This window comes from Manis javanica, chromosome 1 (assembly GCF_040802235.1).
Source record: "Manis javanica isolate MJ-LG chromosome 1, MJ_LKY, whole genome shotgun sequence".
Lineage (NCBI taxonomy): Eukaryota > Metazoa > Chordata > Mammalia > Pholidota > Manidae > Manis > Manis javanica.
In genome coordinates, this window is record NC_133156.1 from 152,190,427 (window position 1) to 152,212,919 (window position 22,493).

Genomic DNA, 22,493 nt, shown 5'->3' on the forward strand with positions numbered 1-22,493 from the left:
GCACAGTACAGGTACTAAACTAAAGCCCTGCACTGGTAATATGTTTAACACAATAGAGAAAATCCCTTATTTAAATTACAGTCATAAGCAAAATGAGTGAAAATTGAATATACAAAAAAGCTTCCAGAATGGTCACAGAACAATTGACACTGAATAATATTTAATATCTGAACTCATGTCTTCGCAGAAGTACCTCCTAAATCATCCAAGAGGAGGTTGCCAATTACAAGTAATACTGATGTGTTTTCTAGAAAAATGTGAGATGATTTATAAAAGATATGGAGCTAAAGTGGAATAATCAATCTCATGAGGGAGAGTAACGTAATCTTTCCACAGAGAAGATGGCATTCGCTTCCTTCTGAGGAGAGATTAGAATTGAGTGTCTGCCAAGGGTTGTTTTCATTCTGAACTGTGGTGATACACGTAGACCTAGAATTTATCTAGAATAAAACACATAGTGGGAGTTGGTGTGTGCCTCAGTGGATGCCATTTCCAGAGACTCCAGGGCGGACAAGCCATTATCTGCACTTCCCCAGGGCTGCCACTGAAAGAGGGCTGTGGGACACTTCCTCGAAAAGCCAGGTCACAGCCTCATGTGTGCCTATGATGAACTTTCCCAGAGAAGCTTTGTGAAGACAGCAAAGGTGATTTGGTTATAGAATCACAATCACATTTAGAATGTCCCTTTTCTGCCCCTTATGCCTCCCGCACGTCCCTGCAGTATGGGGCCTCAGCCTCTGCACGGACATTGCTGACGGGCCATCAGCATCCTCACTCCACTTTCTTACCAGGTGCCACAACCTGGCAAGTCCTTCCACACATCTTGCCTTCATTAGCCATCCAGTAAACTACCTGTTTTCTTTTTCTCTAAGAAACCGGGAATGAATGTGGTCCCTGGCCACATGATTCCACAAATATTTGAAATCATAACTTCTTTGGTTTTTTTCCTGAGTGAAATCATCTGGTGGGCCTGGTGTGGTCTGTCACCATGCTTGCTCTGCTCACCCAGGATAGAATCGATTTGTAGGCTTTGTCATAGAATGGCGTAGTAAAATGTTCCAGTCAGATATTGCCATAGAAGAAGCCACCCCCAAATAGGACGGCTAAAAACAATGGCGCCATTTGTTTTGCTCCCACATCTGTCATTTGGCAGGGCTTGGTGGGAATAGCTCCCCTTCCTGTGCTCAGCTCCACACTAGGAACTAGAGCTGGAACACCCATGGGTCTGGCTGTCAGTGCGGCTGACCTCGGTGTACAGCCTCTCCACGTGGCCTTGGTCCCCAGGTGAGTGTCCCCAGCAGTCTAGCCTGGTGGAAGCCTCATCACCACAGAAGTCACACAGAATGGCCTGCTCTGCTTTCCATGCCCAGGCCACCACAGGAGTGGTCACAAGCCCACCCACATTAGAGAGCTGGGGAAATGTACCACACCTCCTCATGGGGGAAGCCCGAGGTTTTGGAAGGACATGATTCTGTAGCCCTTTGACTGGGAAAATACTGTCACCCAAACACAGTGGGTTAGCAACCTCATTATAGAGATGGGCTTGCTCTGAAAATGCTGAAAAATATGAGAGACCCAATGCGGCTGTGGCAGGGGACAGAGGGTTTGTATCTGAGCCTGTACATCTCACCTTTCCAGACTATGACTGGTCCCTTTGGTTCCAGTCATAATGCACTCTGGTCATGTTCTGATATTCAAATATCCAGTGGTGTGATGACTGTGTAGTACCACTTTCCGTGCATTAGAATTCCCACGTAGAGCTGTATTTTGACTATCAATAAATATAAACTTTGGCAAGTACAGATCTGCATGTAAATAGTGGGATTTGGATCATTGTGTGTGGCAAAGCCGAGGACTGAATATGAAAAGCAGAGAGAAGGGGGATTTTGAAGCATGATAAAGAATGGTGATCTGTTAACTCAGACAAAGTGGACTGCCTCTAAGGCAGGAAGTTTCCCAGCATGAAAATATTCAAGCAGTGAATCATCCTCTGTGCTTTAGTTAGGGTACTGCTAGTTGCATAATAAACAAACCCCAAATGGTATGTGCCTGAACACAAGAACAGTTTCTGACTCAACCCAGTGTGAGGATGGTGGCTGGTTGGTTGGTGCTGTAGGGACCCCACCCTGTACCACTCTACCACTCTGCCCTGCTGCAGGGCCTGGAGCCCCCACCTCCAGCCAGAGAACTGTGCCTGAGTGACATGACACCCTGGGGAACTGGTCACCTGGTCTCACCTGATGCAAGCAGACATGGATAGCCGCCTTCCAGGATGATTCCACACTGTGGAAGAGGAAACTGAACTTCTAGTGACTGGCCCCCTGGCTTGGTCGCAGCTGGGTTACAGAGGGAATTCTGGCATTGGCCAAGAGATTGAGGCAATTGTCTTGAAGGTTCCTACTACTTTAAGAGTCTATCATCCTACAACAGTATCAATTTTAAGCATTGGTGAAACAGGGTGGGGAGGGTATCTCTCTCCCTCCCAGGTGTGACTTTGAGGGGTGATGACACTGGTCTACCTCTTGGTTCTGGAGTACCACTTGGGAGGACGCTCAGTGACCCTGGCCATCTCGGAGAGCCATGGGTAAGTGCTCACGAGGGCAAGGATGATATCTTGGAACTCTGCCAAGTTCCAAGGATGGTGAATGCCACCTGCCTGTGGTAGTGGTTCGTCGGTAGGCCTCGTGATTTCCAACATCCCAGCCCCACTGCCCCGAGCAGTCCTCCCATTCCTTCCAGGAGGGCAAGCAATGAATCCTGCTCACTGAGGGCCCCAGGAGAATATGTAGGCACCAGGCACTACTGGGCAAACAGGATTTCATTTATAACCCACTTTGTACCTGTCGTACAAACCTCCCTGTGTGTATTAGATTCCAGCACCCCCGGTCTACTGCCAAGCCCTCTGTTGTAAACAAGACTCAGGCACAGAAGGGAGGCAGATGAAGGGACCTCCTGGGAGCTGCAGCGTCTGGGAGGAGAGAGATGGTGTGGCGCAGCAGCAATGCTAGGTTTCTGTTCCCAGGGTCCACTCTAGACAACATTTGGCAGAGATTCAGGGGAAAAGGGGTTTGCAGGATTCAGGGGCTCAATTTCCCTTATTTGGGGTGGCAGAATTTAAGATCAAATGTTCTTTTTATACTAATAAGAACATAAGGACCATAGAAAAGTGTAAGAATCGTTCCAAGCCTATGATCTTCAGGAAAAGAAAATTGAATCAATGTCCTTTTAAGTTTACCTAATTGCATCAGGATTACTAGAGTTGAATCTCTAATCTATTGATACAATTAAATATAATTTGCACTCACATTTATGAAGTCTTATTTTGCATATAAAGTATGATGGGATCATAAGTATTCATATCATGTAAATAGAAAACATTTTTATTAATCAGCAATGAGTTGCATTTGAAGGAAGCAATTTAATTAAATTTGCAATACAATACATAACTGGTCATTAAAAACCTATTAGTGCTCTTGGATTTCCTATGTCTGCCTGCCTTTAAGTAAAAGCTTGCCTCTTCTCACCTATATTATCTTCAATCAACTATAAAAGCTGTTTTTAAATGCCATTAAGGTCCTGAGTTAAACCCACATTAGCAGTAGAATTCAGTTAGAGCTCACACTAGTCCACACCCACTCAGGCCTCTGCCCGGCATCACCATGAGGGTGTGAGGTGGGCCAGGAGGGGCACGTGCTCCAGTTGTAGTCCCTTAAGGGGACGTCTCGGACCACTCTCCACACTCTTCATGGATAAATTGGCAAACCTCCTCAGTGTCCCCATGGTTGACGAGCTCTCATTATGCCCGTCCACTCACCCACTGTCACTCACTCAGTGGGTGGACCAAACACTGGCAGGCCCTTGCTAAGGGCACACTGACAGCATGGTCAGACCTCACCCCTGCATGGAGTAGGCACTAAGTACACACTTACTACATAGAGGAATCAAGTTTGCAAAGTAACACCACATAGTAAGCATTGGGCAGCCCTTATGCCCACAAGCCCCTAGTTGTGTTATTGTACTGACCAGGAGGGGCAGGGATTCTACTGCATGACTCTTGGCAGCCCCTCCCCTTGCACTCCCACAGACAAGACTTCTGGGCCAGTTCTTAGGCTTTGAGATGCAGAGAAGAGAGGAATGGAAGGCAGCACAGGGAAGACCAGAGTGGGCGGGCCGAGACCTGGCGAGCAGTTCGAGGGTGTTGAGAAGGGGAGGGACCCAAGGGGCTGTGGGACATCTGCAGGGACCATGCAGCCGGCCAGCCCCATACACTCTCAACCCATGTGTCTTCTTCCTGTGACTTCACTGTGTCCACTCAGCCGACGAGGGCCCCTAGTCCCAGAAGCCTCTCAGGCATGAATCCAGGCCGAGGTTGACACCAGATGGAAGTGTGTGAGACGGGGAGGCAGAGGCAAAGCACGTGCTTTTTCTCCGCTGCTGTGAAGGTCGGTGGAGGGCCAGGGTCCACCCAGTTGTCTGTGGGCCAGTGGTGTCTCTGGGCAGCAGCTGGGGCCCCGGGCCCTGGCCAGTGCCATGTGGAAGGCCCCAGCTGCTCTAGCAGGTCAGCCCCGTGGCTGAGGGTGGGGGTAGTGAGGGAAGACGGTCTCCCATCTCCTTGCTCCCCTGCGACCTTCCTCTTTCCTCCTACTGCCACTCCACAGCCTCAGGCCAGCACAGAGGTGAGATGACAGCTCCAGGGGCTCTTCCTCAGCTCCCAGTCCCACGTCAGGTTCCTACAGGAAATCCATATTCTGTGCCACACAGGGTGGCGGCGCTGTTCCTGCCCTGACCAGCCCTGTCGCGGCAGCACAGTGAGCACTACTGCTCACTCCTGGCTTCAGTGCCCCTCGTCTGAGCATAAATCAATGGCAGGGGGGCTCTTAAATGATTGCTGTGATTGCTGTGGATTAAATATCCTGCTCACAGAATTAAAGGAACAAGAGCTTATGTTGAAAAGTCACTGTGCTGCTGGGCCAAGTTTCTCTGATCCCATCTCCCTGAAACTGGACCATTAGGGTCACGACTTTGTAGGCATACCGTGCAGAAGTAAGAGCCGTGTGAGTAATACTGATGAAGGTAAAGAGAGGCAGAATGTTCTGCTCCAGCAGAAGACAACCTCATGGAGAGGTGCAGCAGTCCTGGGAGTGAGGGGACTGGAGACGGGGTGCCCACAACCCCTCACCCCACTCAGGCATGGGACATAGGGGCTATCACCCTGCCTGGCCCAGCTCTACTTGTGTTTATTCCTAAGAGTAGGGGACTCCCTGGCTTTGTCCTTGTCTCTCAGTGGTCACTGAGGTCCTTTTGATTCTGAAAGTCTTTGGCACTACAGAAAATGGAGAGGACGCAGAGAACACCAACTATACACAGGACCAGTGGGGAAAGAAACTAAGGGCACAGGATTATTTTACCCCAAAACGTGGTTCATTTTGGAGGTTGAACTGGTGAGTAAGAGAAGATGCTCCCTAAACAAAAGTTCTGGATTCCCAGGTGGGCTACTGGGCTTAAGGACAACTAGATTACCTCCAGGGACACCTTTGTTATGTGGAAGCACTTAGTGGCTTGGGCCATTCTGGCACTGAGACCAGGACTTCTCCCACAGTCGGGTGTGGAGGCACGCCTGGACTCACTCTGCCGGCAACTAAGAGTCCTGCTTCCATGCCCACCTGCAAGGGTCTGCCAGGTGCACTTTGACAGGTGATGGATGGGCTTTTGAGAAAATAGCTCTAGTTCCTTAAGATTATTATTCCAAACTATGGAAGACTATGTCAAGGGAGAGTAATTTTTAAGTGTTCTTCTTGCTTCATTAAAGTATCTAAGTGTTCTGGGATCTTGGCAGAGTTTTTCTTTTTAACATACATTCTGAGATGCTCCTAGTTTGATTTTTTTTTCTTTTCTTCTTATGGGGATTCTTTTAGAAACACATGTTGTTAAACATTGTGCCTTTCTGACTTATTTTCCCACTCTGTACATACTTCAGATTTTTGTTACAATCTTTAGAAATTGGGCATGGAAGGATTGCCCTGCCAACCCAGAGGGTGGCAGGCCTCCCACTGGAGGCTAGAGGGTGGCCGTCCCAGGCGTGAAGTCTCAGAAAGCACCTTCCTAGTCATCTTTTGGATACAAAACTGGTCTCAGGAGAGTCTAAAACACTCCAGAGCCGCAAACTGTGTCCCTGCCTCTGGGCAACCGCATCCTGGCCACTGCTGCTTCCCCGTTGTCTCCGGGGCACGTCTCCACTGCAGGCTGAACTGCCCTTTCATCTTGACCCTATTTTTTACAACAAATCTCTCCATCGTTTCTTTTTTCTTTTCCTTTTTTTTACTATTTCTGCTTCTGTATCTTAATTTTTAACTTTTTATCATGTGTCACACACCAGAATCACATAAATAATATTGATGAACTACCCAGTGGGGGTTCTTTTACATTTTTATCAAAGCAATGTAAGTACAGCTTCATGGGGGACACAGCGGCCCTCACCTCCCGCACCTGATGCCCACCCCTCAGGTGCCACCGCCACAGGTCCTGCACCTGCTTCTGCCCGTTTCTCCTGAGGTTCAGCTCACATCCTTACCTGACTCCTGGCACGAGCCCCAGGCAGTTCCCTGAATCAGCACAAGGACTCAGCCCCCTGGCCCTGCCCCACAGCTGCTCTCCATCACCGGGCAGTCCATCACTTAGCTTGGTTCATGACTGGCTTAAATCCCTGCTTGCATTCCCCACAGTGCTGACCATGGGGCCCAACTCCAGGTTTTGGAAGCTGATGATGTCAACAGACTTATGGTTTTCTCACCTTTTCTTTGAACCATGAGCTTCTGGTTCAATTTTTTGTTGTTTTCTGAAATTCCTTATTGCATCCCTTTTTCTTGCATTATTTGTGTTTAGTATATCCTCCACCCTTTTCCAAGCAAGGTATCATCAAGCCCCCTCTGAGGCCTTCCTTTTCCTGCAGACCTCCTGCAGGGAGCCACCCATCCCCTCCTCCAGTTCAGACTGGGCTCCTTTCAAGGCTGGTTTTGCTGCCGTCATCCTTGGAAGGTTTCATACTCTTCTGGGACAGAGTCCCTGTTTACATCCTTCTTGGTTTATTCCTACTTTGGGTTAGAGTCCATCCCCAAGAATTCCTAAGAAAGAATGCACAGGATGTAAACTTGCTGAGCTCTGAAAAATGTGATTTATCTTCTCTCATACTTGATAGATTGAGCACTATTTTCTGTGATATCCAGATCCTGCAATGCAATCATCTATTTTACCTTAAAATTCTCTTGTAAGGTCCTAGAAAAATCTGGATACAACATAACTAACATTTTCAGAGTCAAGAAACACAACAAAAACTGAACACCAAACCAGTACGTGCCCTGTGCCTGAAGCTACTGTAGGGGGACCATGCAGCTGAAGAGCCCTGGCACCAGGTGTCTTCGTGGTTCCTGTGAAGATGGCAGGGTCATGATTCTCTCTGCTTTAGATAACAGAATGACAGACTGAAAGAGAATAGGAATAAGGATGGCTACAGACATAAACATGGGAATTCAAGTCCAAGGAAGAGGAAAAGACTGCCCAAGAAGGATGTTAACACCCCTCCTCCAAGTCTAGTTGGGATATGTTAAAAAAAAAATTCAACTGAGTAAGTTTGAAGATCTACTTGGCTTTATTCAGTGATTCACGAATCATGCAGCCCCTCATCTGGCGGCAAAAAAGGGCTCTGAGGTGCTGTGTAGAATGGAGGGCTTGTACAGGCAGACAGGGTGGGATGAGGAAGTTTCCAGCAGAGTGGATTGTTTTAGACAAGGTCACCTTCCTACAGGGGACAGAAAGGGTCTAATGGGTGGATGACCTCACTAGTGCTGACCAGGTGATTCCAGTCTGGTTACAGGTTGCGTTCCTGGGAGGGACTGAACATGCAATTAGGTTGGGTGTTAAGTCTTGGTTTGCTGACATGGGGTTTAGCACAGTTACTCCGCCTGGATTCACAGATCTAGGAAGCCAGGAAAAGCATAGCTCCCACCCTTACTACAACAACAGAAAAAATGTCAGGAAACCTACAACTTCACAACTTTTCTTGAACTCCTGAGAGATTTGAGGTTGCAAGGCAGCCCTCTAACCCAAGTCTCAGAACAGCAGGCACTTCCAAGGAGAGACAGACATGAGCACCTGCTTACTGGAGGCAGATGCCACCCACCCGTTCTCACCCGTGAGAAGAATCGGGCTAAAATTCTTAATGGATCATTAGAGGCTGAGTGTGGGCTGCTCAGGGTCACAGTTTAGGGGGATTACATTTAGGTCACAGGTTTAATAGGTTCTTGGAGGTCTTCCTACCTACTTCACAGAGTGTTTGCACAATGACTGACAGAGTCCTGAGGGAAGGATTCCTGTAATGCCAGCCTGGGTGATGCACACCCAGGAAAGGTGCAGGACTGCACAGATCCCCCTTTCCACTCTCCTCAGAACAGAAGCTTTGACTTCTAGGGCTACAGCGTACCCCACTGGAGCTGGGACAAAAGAATAGGAAATAGTTCCCTACCCTTTCTGCAGGGTAGGACACGTGCTGGGCCCAGTACTGCAGCTCGACAGGCAAACCCCATGTCAGCAAAGACCCATCAAGACCCAGTGAAGGCCCAAGACGGAGAGCACCCTCCTCCCATCTTTCATCCACAAGGCCAACAGGCACTGGATGACTAGGAACAGGTCCTGCAGGGATGGGGTGAAGGTGTGGAGAAAGGTGAAGATGGGGCTCAACCCAAAGGGAAGACCTAAAGTCAAGGGAGGAGCAGACATCGATCAAAAAAGTCCCTCCTGTAAACCAGGCTCACCTTAAATGCAAAACCACTAGAGGAATTTAAAACTTGTGGTCTATTGAGAGCAAACACAGAAAAAATAAATCTCAAACCCATCTCAACTTCTGACTAGAATGACACCCCCCCCCATGCAAGGTTCAGTGGAAGAAGGGTTTGTCCATTTCCAGGCATAAAATCTATTTGCCTGCATCTCTATAGGATCGTACAAGTGTCAGGTTCTCAATATAATATTATAAGACATACAAAAGCAAGAGAAAAGATCCACATCACCAAAAGATAATGAAATCAATGTATATGACACAGGGTTTGGAACCATCAGACAAATAATTATAACAATAATTAATATATTAAAGGATCTAATGGAAAATTTGGAATATGCAATATCAGGTGTGTATTTTCATCAGAGAGATGGGAACTATCAGAAAGAACCAATGGAAATTATAGAAAAGAAATTACAGTAGCAGAGATGAAGAATGCTTTCAACAGTTTCATCAGCCAACTCAACACAGCCAAGAGAGGAATCAGTACAATGAGTCCACCTAAAAACTATGGAGCAATATCAAATGGCCTAACATATATGTAATTAGGACTCCAGAAGGAACTTACTTCCTTAAAGGCTGAGAATCTTCCAGAATGAATGACAGATATCAAACCACACATCTAACAAGCTCAGAAACACCAAACAGGATAAATACCAACACACACACACGCACACATGTGGGCACACACACCCCTAGGCACATCATATTCAAACTACTAAAAATCAAACAGAGAATATCTTGAAGGTAGCCAAAGATAAAAAGATATATTACATACAGAAGAACAAAGACAACAAGGGACTTCTTGCACAGAAGAGAAAGTGTGCAAGCCAGAAGGTAACAGAGTGACATCTTTTAAACTTTTGTGTATAGTGTTACAAAATGACACTATACATGAAATAAATTTCAGATAGACTATAATTCTAAATATGAGAAGCAATCAATAAAGCTTCTGAGAGAATATCTTCTTCACTTTGGAGTAAACAAAGATTTCTTAGACATTATATAAAAAGTTTAACCCAAAGGAAAAAACTGATAAATTCCATTAAAATTAGGAGCTTCCATTCAAAGATGAATTATGAGAGGCTCAGTGTGAACCAGTCTGAAAGTTAAAAATATGGGGGTATAGTCATTGTGGGGTGCCCCAATATACTGTGAGATTTATCCCCAGGAGCTCCACCAGGTTCCCACAGTAAGTATTAGAAAAATATCCCCTTATGCTTCTGGCAGAAGGAAGGAAAATGGAACCATTTTGAGATACCCCAGAGCACTCTGCTCTCCTTAGCAAGGAGTACCTTCAGAAGAAGCTAGCTAGCCAAAGCCCAGCCTTCTGGGGGATTATCAGAGCCAAAGACCTGGAGGAAGGAAAAAACCCATCTCCAGCCCACTCTAGTCACCCCTCCCACCTAAAAGGAGAGGAAAACAATCTGCTAAACACTTGTGAAGTTCACAGTCCAGAAGCCTAGGTCCCTTGAAGACTGAGGTCTAATTGCAGGACCATAGAACTCTTCTCCCCCACACCCACCCACCACACCACCGAAGGCCTCTTTACAGCAGTATCTTTTACCTGGTATATCATATCCTGCTCTCAAGAAAAAGTTTCAAGGCATACTAAAAGGCAAGAAACACAATTTGAAGAGACAGTGCAAGTGTCAGAACCAAATGTAGCAGGGGTATTAGAATTATCAATCTTGGAATTTAAAACAATTATGATTAGCATGTTAAGGGCTCTAATGAATTAAGTAGACAGCATGCAAGGACAGATGGACAATATGTACAGAGAGATGTAAATCGCAAGGAAGAGCCAAAAATAAATGCTAGAAATCAAAAACTCTGTAACAGAAAGGAAAGATGCCTCAGATGGTCTTATTAGTTAACAGAACATGGCTGAAGAAGGAATCTCCAAGTTTAAGATATATCATTAGAAACCTCCCAAGCCTGAAAAGCAAAGCATTCTTGGGGTGAAAGTGTTTTACCCAACTTTATTTCCAGGTGGCAGGTCAGTCACTAAAATCCTGTTCACTCAGAACGAGTCTGCGTGCAGCAAGCCGGTCTCTGCCTCTGGGCCCCTCTGTCTAGCACAGCTGTCCTCTGGGCCTCTGCACAGTCATTCCACACAGCCATCCCCTGGGCCTCTGTCCTCAGAGCTGCCACCACTCCAGCCTCTGCTCTGCTCTCCTGCAGCCTTGCAGCCGTGCCACCGTGTAGCGCCCAGAGCACTGGGCAGAGCTCTTTATATAGTCAACAGCAATGTATTGCCCATAGGTGTGCAGTGAGCTAGTCAACCGTGGCCAGGTGAGAATCCTGGCCACAGGAACTCTCATTTTATCCACAGTGGTCAAGTTTTTGTCATGTGTGTTTTCACCACAATGAAAAGAATCAATGATCTGATCACTGATATGCCTGCCCTGCAGAGTGGCCCAGCCCCTAGTCTGGGACACCTGAGCTGGCAAGGTGCTCCTGACTGCAAACGCCCGCATTCTCCCAGCCACATCTGAGCCTGAGCTCACTGTGACTCAGGTGCTCCCACACCACAGTCTCAGCAAGGAAGCTCCTGCCACCCTTTTGAGGCAGAGACAGCTTCTGTCTAAGTGGGAAATATTTGGAAATTCCCTGAGTCTACTTCTCCCACCTTGTTAAAATTTAGGGCATTTTCTTGCTTCAGCTTTGTGGATTCTTATTGCTTTGGATGACTTCCTAACTGGCAGGAGACAGATATGCGTTGTTCAACAAGACCCCAGGTGATTGCTGTGTGCACCCAAGTGAGGACAGCTGCCCTATTATTGCCCAGGGATGGCCAGCCCTGGTTCAGGTATCTGTACCACCGATTCTCCCAGAACACTGACTGTAATTTGCAGGGTCTATGGAGGAGGTCTTCCCTGAAGCTACCTTCATTTCTGCCTTAGGCTGCAGTGTGGTCTTTGCAGTGCACCTTCCACCCTGCATTGTTTCAGCATTGAGTTCCTGGATAAAGAAAGCAAGCAAAACATGAATACTGTGTCCACACTGTCATCTTCTGATGACTGGCGGTAGGCCCTATGCCTTTCTCCTTGTCTTTGGGATCAGGAAAGCCCTCTTGTGTTTTTTGTAACAGACAAGCCTCAATTCATTCTAACTTTGAACCTGCCTGGCATGATTCTGATGAAATCTGGGTCACTCCGCCTCCTCTCACATCTGCAGGAGGCAGAGATGAGAAGCTACACTCTTTTTAGAATCCTGCAGGGACAGCAATATCACAGCCAACCTCAACTTGGTCTCAGGCCAACTCCTGTTACACAAAGCTCTGGGAATTTGAAGGACTAGTAAGTCTGTTCTGTCTGGCTGTTTTACACCATTAACATCCCTCGCCTGAAGCAATAACATTTGCCTTTTGTTTTCCTGAAATATGTACAGCTGCTGCCAGTAAACAGAGAAGGTCTGGCTTTGCAGGTCCATTTCTCATTTGAAAATAAATCTCCTTAGTTCTTCATTCTCCACATTTTCACCACTCTGCTCATCAATATGAAGACTTCCCTGGATGTTTCAAATGTATCAGCATCCAGATGAAGTTTGACATCAACCTCAAGTTAGAACTCGAGAAAAACAAGGACAAGTTGGCACTAGCAAGTTCATTTTCCATCTGGGACCCTTACCTTGCAGGCTTTCCTCCAGAACAGGGAGAAGAAGGGTCTGTGAGTGGTACCAGGAACCACAGGCAGGAGCTTACCTGGGGAGGGAACCTGTGAGAAACGTAACTGCTGAAGTCCAGCAAGGATCTGCTTTGCAGTCAGTTCGCAATAGCTCCAGGACCCTTGGAGAGAAGGGGGCCACAGAGCATCAAGATCAGGGCAGAAAAAGGTAAAACGTCATGTCGCTCAAAACTGCTAATGTTGCCAGTACTTTTGCCATCAGGCTGAATCATCTGCTGGATAAGGGTGAGGTTTTGTTTTTTTGTTTTTGTTTTTGTTTTACTTTGAAAAGGAGCGGGTAATGGTAGGCAGGAAAGAGAGAAGCTTGAGGAACTTGAAAAATGTTTTGAAAGAGCTGCTGAGGAAAATGAGGAAGGGAAGCAGTGAGGCCTGGTGAGAGGGAACGCCATGACGGTGCGCCTGCAGTGGGACAGCACACTGCTGCGGCCACTGTGGGAGATGGTGTGGCCACTCCTCAAACAGCCAATGTGGAATTACTGCATGATCCAACAGTTCTGCTTCTGGGTGTATATCCAACAGAATTGACAACAGCATCACAAAAAGTTATCTATATACCATGTTCATAGCAGCATTATTCACAACAGCCAAAGATGAAAGCCACTCAGCCATCCATTAATGGATGAAAGGATAAATATATGTGTGGTATATAGACACACTGGAATATGATTCAGCCCTTAAAAAGGAATAAATTCTGACACATGCCATAGCATGTGAATATTGAGGACATTGTGCTAAGTGAAATAAACCAGACATAAAAAGACAAATATGTGTGATTCTACTTATATGAGGTCCTTAGAAAAGTCAAATCTATAAATTCAGAAAGTGGAATGATAATTGTTGGGGGGTGTAGGGGTTATTGTATGTCTTGCCAATGGGTTTCAGCCCCAGGCAAGTTCACTATGGATTCAATGTGACCAAAGAAATTGACAGCAAAAAGTTATTTGGGGTGAAAGGGTTTATTACCCAGCTTGTTCTCCTGGCAGTAGGTCAAGCACTAGCGTCTCTGCCTCCATACAGAGCACTGGGCCGAGCTCTCTATATAGTGCAATAATAGCTTATTGCCTAAAGGTGTGGAAGCAGTAGCCTAGCAACAGGCCAGTTACATCATCAGGTGGTTTAAGTTCAGTGAGGATCCTGGCCATAGGAGCCCCAACTTCCCCACACTCCACTCCTCCAGGATTCTCACCTTACAATCTACACACTCTCAATCTTCTGCAATGGTCCCTGGGTGAGAAAGCTGGAGCACTATAACCAGATTCCACAACAGCAACAGAGGATAACAACTTAGAAATAATAAAAAAAATTAAGATACAACAAGATTTTGATACAGGTAACAAAAATTATAATAATCCTGAAGCCAAGAGTGCTCAAGATGGTGGCGTGACTAGGGCAGCAGAAATCTCCTCTGTAAACCATATATTTTGAAAATACAGCAAATACAACTATTCCTAAGAGAGACCAGAAGACACAGGACAACAGCCAGGCTACATCTACATCTGTGTGAACTCAGCATCTCATGAAAAGGGTAAGATACAAAGCCATGACCCAGCGGGACCCAAGTACACCCCTAACCCCAGCTCACCAGTGGGAGGAAAAGAATCAGAATGGGCAGTGAGTGGAAGCACAGGACTGCTAAATAACCAGCCCTAGGAATCTGCACTGGGATCATAGACACATATTGCATGGTGTACTGGATATTAGAGAAAGGGAAAAGTAAAATCCAACACAGAGACTGCAACTAGGTCCCCACAGCCGGCTACCCTGAGACAAAAGAAAAACAGGTGCTTTAAAAGTCCTAAAGGGACAAGGGTTTAACAGATGGACAAAATATTCCGGCATACTCAGCCCAACAGGGTGGAAATCTTAAGGAACTTCAGGCACCCTAATCCCCTGGCTGGCAACGCAACTCCAAAGAGCCTCACAGTGATAAGCAGCCTGCTGTTCATTCCCCCCAGCTGGCACAGCAAGCAAACCTGCTGACCCGCCATTGCTGGGCTGCTGTGGCCCAGCTGGGGAGCAGCCCCACCCACAGCAACCACACGGAGTATTCTCCCAGTGAACAGCTAACTGGGCCAGACCCAGAGGCTGCCACCAGCACGCAGCTGCCCAGCACAGACAGAGGAAGCTGGATCAAGGTCTAGAAGGTGGGAGGGGTGCCATTCTGGCAGGAGAACACATGGCACCCCTCCCACCTTCTAGACCTTGATCCAGCTTCCTCTGTCTGCGACACCTGGCACTGCCCTAGGTTATCCCGAGGGCCATCCTTCCCACAGCAGCTCAGGGGATTAACTTAGAGACTGCTCCCTGTGTGCAGGTAACTAGCACAGGCAGCAGAGAAGGGCACGGAGACCAGCAAACAGGAAGGAACTTTGTTCCCCAGCTGAAACATGCCAGTAATCACTTCTATTGCCATGAAAAGGCAGAATAACCTGGTCCAGTCCAAAATCATTCAAACAATGCCAGAGAGAGGGCCTGGCAAGAAAGATATAACAAATCTTCCTGAAAAAGAATTCAAAATAAAAGTCATAACCATGCTGATGGAGCTGCAGAGAAATATGCAAGAGCTAAGGGATGAGGTCTGGAGGGAGATAACAGACATGAAACAAACAATAGAAGGACTTAAGAGCAGACTGGATGAGCTGCAAAAGACTGTTATGGAATAGAAATCAGAGAACAGGAATACAGAGAAGCTGAGGCAGAGAGAGATAAAAGAATCTCTAGGAATGAAAGAATATTGTGACAACTGTGCCACCAATCCAAATGGAACAATATTCACATCATACAAGTACCAGAAGAAGAGAAAGAAAAAGGGATAGGAAATTTCTTTGAAGAAATAATTGCTGAAAACTTCCCCAAGCAGGGTAAGGAAATAGTCTTTCAGACCATGGAAGCTCACAGATCTATCAACACAAGGGACCCAAGGAGGACAACACCAAGACATATAATAATTAAAATGGCAAAGACCAAAGACAAAGACAGGGTACTTAAGGCAGCCAGAGAGAGAAAAAAGATCACCAACAAAGGAAAACCCATCAGGCTATCAACAGACTTCTCAACAGAAACTTCACAGGCCAGAAGAAAATGACATGATATATTTAATACAATGAAACAGAAGGGCCTTGAACCAAGACTACTGTATCCAGCAACATTATAATTTAAATTTGAAGGAAGGATTAAACAATTTCCAGATAAGCAAAAGTTGAGGGAATTTGCCTCCCACAAACCACCTCTACAGGGTATTTTAAAGGGACTGCTCTAGATAGAAGTACTGCTAAGGCTAAATAGATATCACCAGAGAAAATAAAATCACAGCAAAGAAAGCAGACCAATGAAATACTAACTAAAGGCAAAAAATAAAATCAGCTATCCACAAAAGCAGACAAGGGAAACAGAAAAGAGTACAGAATAAAACATGTAACATATAAAGAGTGGAGGAGGAAGAAATAGAAGGGAGAGAAATAAAGAATCATCAGACTGTGTTTATAATAGCATAATAAGTGAGGTAAAGTTAGATGGTTAGATAGTAAAAAAGCTACCCTTGAACCTTTGGTAACCACGAATCTAAAGCCTGCAATGGCAATAAGTACATATCTTTCAATAAACACCCTAAATGTAAATGGACTGAATTCACCAATCAAAAGATACAGAGTAATAGAATGGATAAAAAATTAAGACCCATCTATATGCTGCTTACAAGACATTCACCCCAAAACCAAAGACATACACAGACTAAAAGTGAAGGGATAGAAAAAGATATTTCATGCAAACAATGGGGAGAAAAAAGCAGGTGTTGCAGTACTTGTATCAGACAAGATAGACTTCAAAACAAAGAAAGTAACAAGAGGTAAAGAAGGACATTACATAATGATAAAGGGCTCAGTCCAACAAGAGGATATAACAATTATAAATATCAATGCACCCAATACAGGAGCATTGACGTATGAGAAACAAATACCAACAGAATTAAAGGAGGAAATAGAATACAGTGCATTCATTTTAGGAGACTTCAAGACACCACTCACTCCAAAGGACAGATCCACCAGACAGAAAATAAGTAAGGACACAGTGGCACTGAACAACACACTAGAAGAGATGGACTTAACAGACATCTACAGAACTCTATACCCCAAAGCAGCAGGATACACATTCTTCTCAAGTGCACATAGAACATTTTCCAGAATAGACCACATACTAGGCCACAAAAAGAGCCTCAGTAAATTCAAAACGATTAAAATTGTACCAACCAACTTCTCAGATCACAAAGGTATAAAACTAGAAATAAATTGTACAAAGAAAACAAAAAGGCTCACAAACACATGGAGGCTTAATGACATGCTCCTAAATAATCAATAGATCAATGACCAAATTAAAGCAGAGATCAAACAATATATGGAGACCAATAAAAACAACAGCACAAAGACCCAAGTTCTGTGGGATGCAGTGAAGGCAGTTCTTAGAGGAAAGTATATAGCAATCCAGGCCTATTTAAAGAAGAAAGGACAATCCCAAATGAATAGTATAAATTCACAATTATTGAAACTAGGAAAAGAAGAACTAATGAGGCCCAAAGTCAGCAGAAGGAGGGACATAATAAAGATCAGAGAAGAAATTAATAAAATTGAGAAGAATAAAACAATAGAAAAAATCAATAAAACCAAGAGCTGGTTATCTGAGAAAATAAACAATATTGATAAACCCCTAGCCAGACTTATTAAGAGAAAAAGAGAATCTATGCACATAAACAAAATCAGAAATGAGAAAGGAAAAATCAAGACAGACACCACAGAAATAAAAAGAATTATTAGAGAATACCATGAAAATCTATATGCTAATAAACTGGATCACCAAGAAGAAATGGACAACTTTCTAGAAAAATACAACCTTCCAAGACTGACCAAGGAAGAAACAGAAAATCTAAACAGACCAATTAATTACCAGCAGTGAAATTGAATCAGTAATCAAAAAACTACCCAAGAACAAAACTCCTGGACCAGATGGATTCACCACTGAATTTTAGCAGTCATTTAGAGAAGATATAATACCCACTCTCCTTAAAGTTTTCCAAAAACTAGAAGAGGAGGAAATACTTCCAAACTCATTCTATGAAGCAAACACCACTCTAACACCAAAACCAGGCAAAGACCACACAAAAAAAGAAAATTACAGACCAATACCCCTGATGAACATAAATGTAAAAATACTCAACAAAATATGAGCAAACTGAATTCAGAAATATATCAAGAGAATCATATACCATGATCAAGTGGGATACATCTCAGGGATGCAAGGATGGTACAACATTCAAAAATCCCTCAGCATCATCCACCACATCAACAAAAAGAAGGACAGAAACCACATGATCATCTATAAATGCTGAAAAAGCATTAGACAAAATTCAACATCCATTCATGATAAAAACTCTCAACAAAATGGGTATAGAGGGCAAGTACCTCAACATAATAAAAGCCATATGTGACAAACCCACAGCCACCATCATGCTTAACAGAGAGAAGCTGAAAGCTTTTCACCTAAGATTGGGAACAAAACAGGGATGCCCACTCTTCTCACTGTTATTCAACATAGTACTGGAAGTCAAAGTCACAGCAATCAGACAAAACAAAGAAATAAAAGGCATCCAGAATGGTAATGAAGAAGGGAAACTGTTACTATTTGCAGATAACATGGTATTGTACATAAAAAACCTGAAAGACTCCATTCCAAAATTGCTATAACTAATATCTGAATTTGGCAAAGTTGCAGGATGCAAAATTAATAGACAGAAATCTGTTGCATTCCTGGCAGACTCACAGAACCCAAGAATGGTCTAACAGTTACCAAAGGGAAAGGGACTGGGGAGGATGGGTGGGAAGGGAAGGACAAGGTGCATAAAGGGGCATTATGATTAGCAGACATAATGTAGGGGGTGGAGGGCACGAGGAGGGCTGTACTACACAGAGAAGACAAGTAGTGATTCTACAGCATCTTACTACACTGATGGACAGTGACTGTAAAGGGGTATGTGGGGGTGTCTAGTAACCATAATGTTGCTCATGTAATTATAGATTAATGATAGCAAGATGAAATAAAAAAATAAAAAGAATCTGTTGCATTCCTATGCACTAATGATGAACTAGCAGAAAGAGAAATCAGGAAAACAATTCCATTCACAACTGCATCAAAAAGAATAAAATACCTAGGAATAAACCTAACCAAGGAAGTGAGAGACCTATACTATGAAAACTACAAGACACTCAAGAGAAATTAAAGAGGACAATAATAAATGGAAATTAATCCCATGCTCTTGGGTAGGAAGAATTAATATTGTCAAAATGGCTATGGTGCCTAGAGCAATCTACAGATTCAATGCACTCCCTATCAAAATACCAACAGTATTCTTCAACAAACTGGAACAGATAGTTCTAAAATTCATATAGAACCACAAAAGACCCCAAATCACCAAAGCAATCCTGAAAAGGAGGAATACAGCAAGGAGAATCCTACTTCCCAACTTCAAGCTCTACTACAAAGCCATAGTAATCAAGACAATTTGGTACTGGCACAAGAACAGACCCACAGACCAGTGGAACAGAATAGAGAGTCCAGATATTAACCCAAGCATATATGGTCAGTTAATATACGATAAAGGAGCCATGGATATACAAAGGGGGAAATGATAGCATCTCCAACCACTGGTGTTGGCAAAACCAGACACCTATATGTAAGAGAATGAAACTGGATCACTTTCTAACCCCATACACAAAAGTAAACTCAAAATGGATCAAAGATCTGAATGTAAGTAATGAAACCATAAAACTCTTAGAAGAAAACATAGGCAAAAATCTCTTGGACCTTAACACAAGCAACTTCTTCATGAACATATGTTCCTGGGCAAGGGAAACAAAAGCGAAAATGAGCAAGTGGGACTACATCAAGCTGAAAAGATTCTGCACAGCAAAGGACAGCATCAGTAGAACAAAAAGGCATCCTACAGTATGGGAGAATATATTCATAAATGATAGAACTGATAAAGGGCTGACATCCAAAATATATAAAGAGATTATCCACCTCAACCAAAAAAAAAGCAAATAATCCAACTAAAAACTGGGCAGAGGATCTGAACAGATAGTCCTCCAAAGAGGAAATTCAGATGGCCAACAGGCACAGGAAAAGATGCTCCACATTGCTAATCATCAGAGAAATGCAAATTAAAACCACAATGAGATATCACCTCACACCAGTTAGGATGGCCACCATCCAAAAGACAAACAATAACAAATGTTCGCGAGGTTGTGGAGAAAGGGGAACCCTCCTACACTGCTGGTGGGAATGCAAATTAGTTCAACCATTGTGGAAAGCAGTATGGAGGTTCCTCAAAACCTAAAAGTGGAAATACCATTTGACTCAGGTATTCCACTCCTAGGAATTTACCCTAAGAATGCAGGAGCCCAGTTTGAAAAAAACATATGCATCCTTATGTTTATTGCAGTACTATATACAATAGCCAAGAAATGGAAGCAACCTAAGTGTCCAGTAGTAGATGAATGGATAGAGAAGATGTGGTACATATACACAATGGAATATTATTCAGCCATAAGAAGAAAACAAATCCTACCATTGGCAACAACATGGATGGAGCTTGAGGGTATTATGCTCAGTGAAATAAGCCAGGCAGAGAAAGACAAGTATCAAATGATTTCACTCATCTGTTTAGTATATGAACAAACAAAAATCTGAAGGAACAAAAAATCAGCAGACTCACTGAACCCAAGAATGGACTAGCAGTTACCAAAGTGAAAGGGACTGGGGAGGATGGTTGGGAAGGGAGGGATAAAGGGGAAAAAGTGGCATTATAATTAGCAGACATAATGTGTGGGAGGGGCACGGGGAAGGCACTACAACACAGAGAAGACAAGTAGTGATTCTATAGCATCTTACTATGCTGATGGACAGTGACTGTAATGGGTTATGTGGTGGGGACTTGGTAACGGAAGGAGTCTCATAACTGTAATGTTGTTCATGTAATTGTACATCAATGATACCAAAAACAAAAGAGTCCTCAAGCCAGAGGAGGTTACTAATAACAAAAATTATAATAATCCTCAAGCCAGAGGAAGTCCCCAATCCACAAAGACCTTAGGGGCAATAAGACACATGTTTTAATGACACCAACATAGGCAAATCTTGTCCATCAGGTACGATGCATGCAAGAGGGTGTCCCTGTGATAGTATTGTAGTAGGAAGGGGGTCCCTTCCAGGTATAGCATACCATACGTTTAGGCCTTTACCCGTGGGGTTTACTGAAGGGTCTATATATAGTGCTACTGGAGGTGCATGCACTGGCCATACTGATTAAACAAAACTCCCTGGTAAGATGCTCCTTCCTTCTGGCCATTCAGGATATAATACTGTGACCTTTGGGGGTCACTCTGCTGTTATTCCAGGAATACCCAGGAGGCCAGCTTCTCGGCCTTTTCCCCAATGTGCCAGGAGAGCCAGCCTTCATTGGTCCATGTGTCAAAAGGTCAAGGTCATATCCATTCAATGGAGTCTCTGGGGTTCAGTTGGTGCTGGCAGCAAGATTTAATTCTGGTGTCCAAACCTCAGTGGCAGTGATTCTTCCTTCATTTCTACTTGCAGTTTTACAGGGGAGGCAGCCATATGTGTTAACATGTTTATGGGGCTCAGGGCTACCTTTCAGGGTCTCTCATTCCAACATTGTAGCATGGTCCATAAGCAGACTGGCCATCCCTGCAGACTATTGGTATCAGACTTCATTCTGTATTTTAACAAGCCATTGTGCCTCTCTGTCATGCCTGCTGTGGTAGGATTGTATGACACATGAAACTTCCACTTGATTCCCAGCTTTCACACACATTCTTGCAGTGTATGTCCAGTAAAATGGGCACCCTGATCACTCTCAATTACCTGTTCTCAGCCATAGGCAGCAAAGAGACACTCCAGGCCTCTTTTGGTCATCTGCTCGTCTGCACAACAGGGGAAAAGATACCAGAAGTCCAGTAGCTGTGCCCACACAAGTCATCACGTACCAATAGCCTTCTGACACAGGTAGAGGCCCAATATCTGCCACCTCATGAGGGACATAGGCCCCTTAGCTATTGTCCCATGATGCTATTGTCCCTTTTGGAGCACACGGCACACTCATGCCAGGCTCTACTAACTCCTTCAAAGGTCAAAGGCAAGCCCCAACAACAGGCTACAGCCCACATTGTCTTTTGCCCCACATGCAACAAATGCTGTTGTAACCATTGGGCTACATCAGAGGCAGGTCTTCCTTCTAATCAACATATCAGGGCCAATTATCTGCTTTGTCATTTCCTGGGGATGCCAGTGGCAAATGACCTGTCACATGGTATACTGTAACTATTTTAGTCTGACCACAGGCCCACAAGTCTTGCCACAATTTTTCCCTCAAAGGGGTCAGTAACCAACCACCAGTTGGCATGGTACCATGGTAGCCACAGGGTCAAGCCCTGCTAGACAGCCCAGCTGTTCGTGTAGACAACTATAGGGGAGGGCTTCTGGCTGATCACAAGCCACACAGCCCACAACTCTGCCTATTGACTGCTCTTCCCCTCACCATCTTCCATCCATATTGTCTCAGTCTTAGGATAGAAAGCTATGGCACTCCATTTTGGGGGCTGCCCACAGCTGGAGCCGTCCGTGTATCGTGCATCTTCAGGTATAGGGGCCCTTCCTTCCCAATAGGGACTCTCTGCTACTAATGGTTCAAAAATAAGTTCTTCCTGCTTTTCACTAGTATATGTCCCCAGCCCCAATAAGCATTGGAGTTTTTCATTCAAGAGGCTACTAGAGAGGGCACTATGCTGCTGTAGGTAAGCACCCCATTTGGCTAGTGTGGGCATTTGTGCTGCACCACTCGGCTTTTGGGTCCAGTCTCGTACCCACCCCACAGTGGCATAGGTGGTTATTACCTTTATTGGGGGTATTCCAGT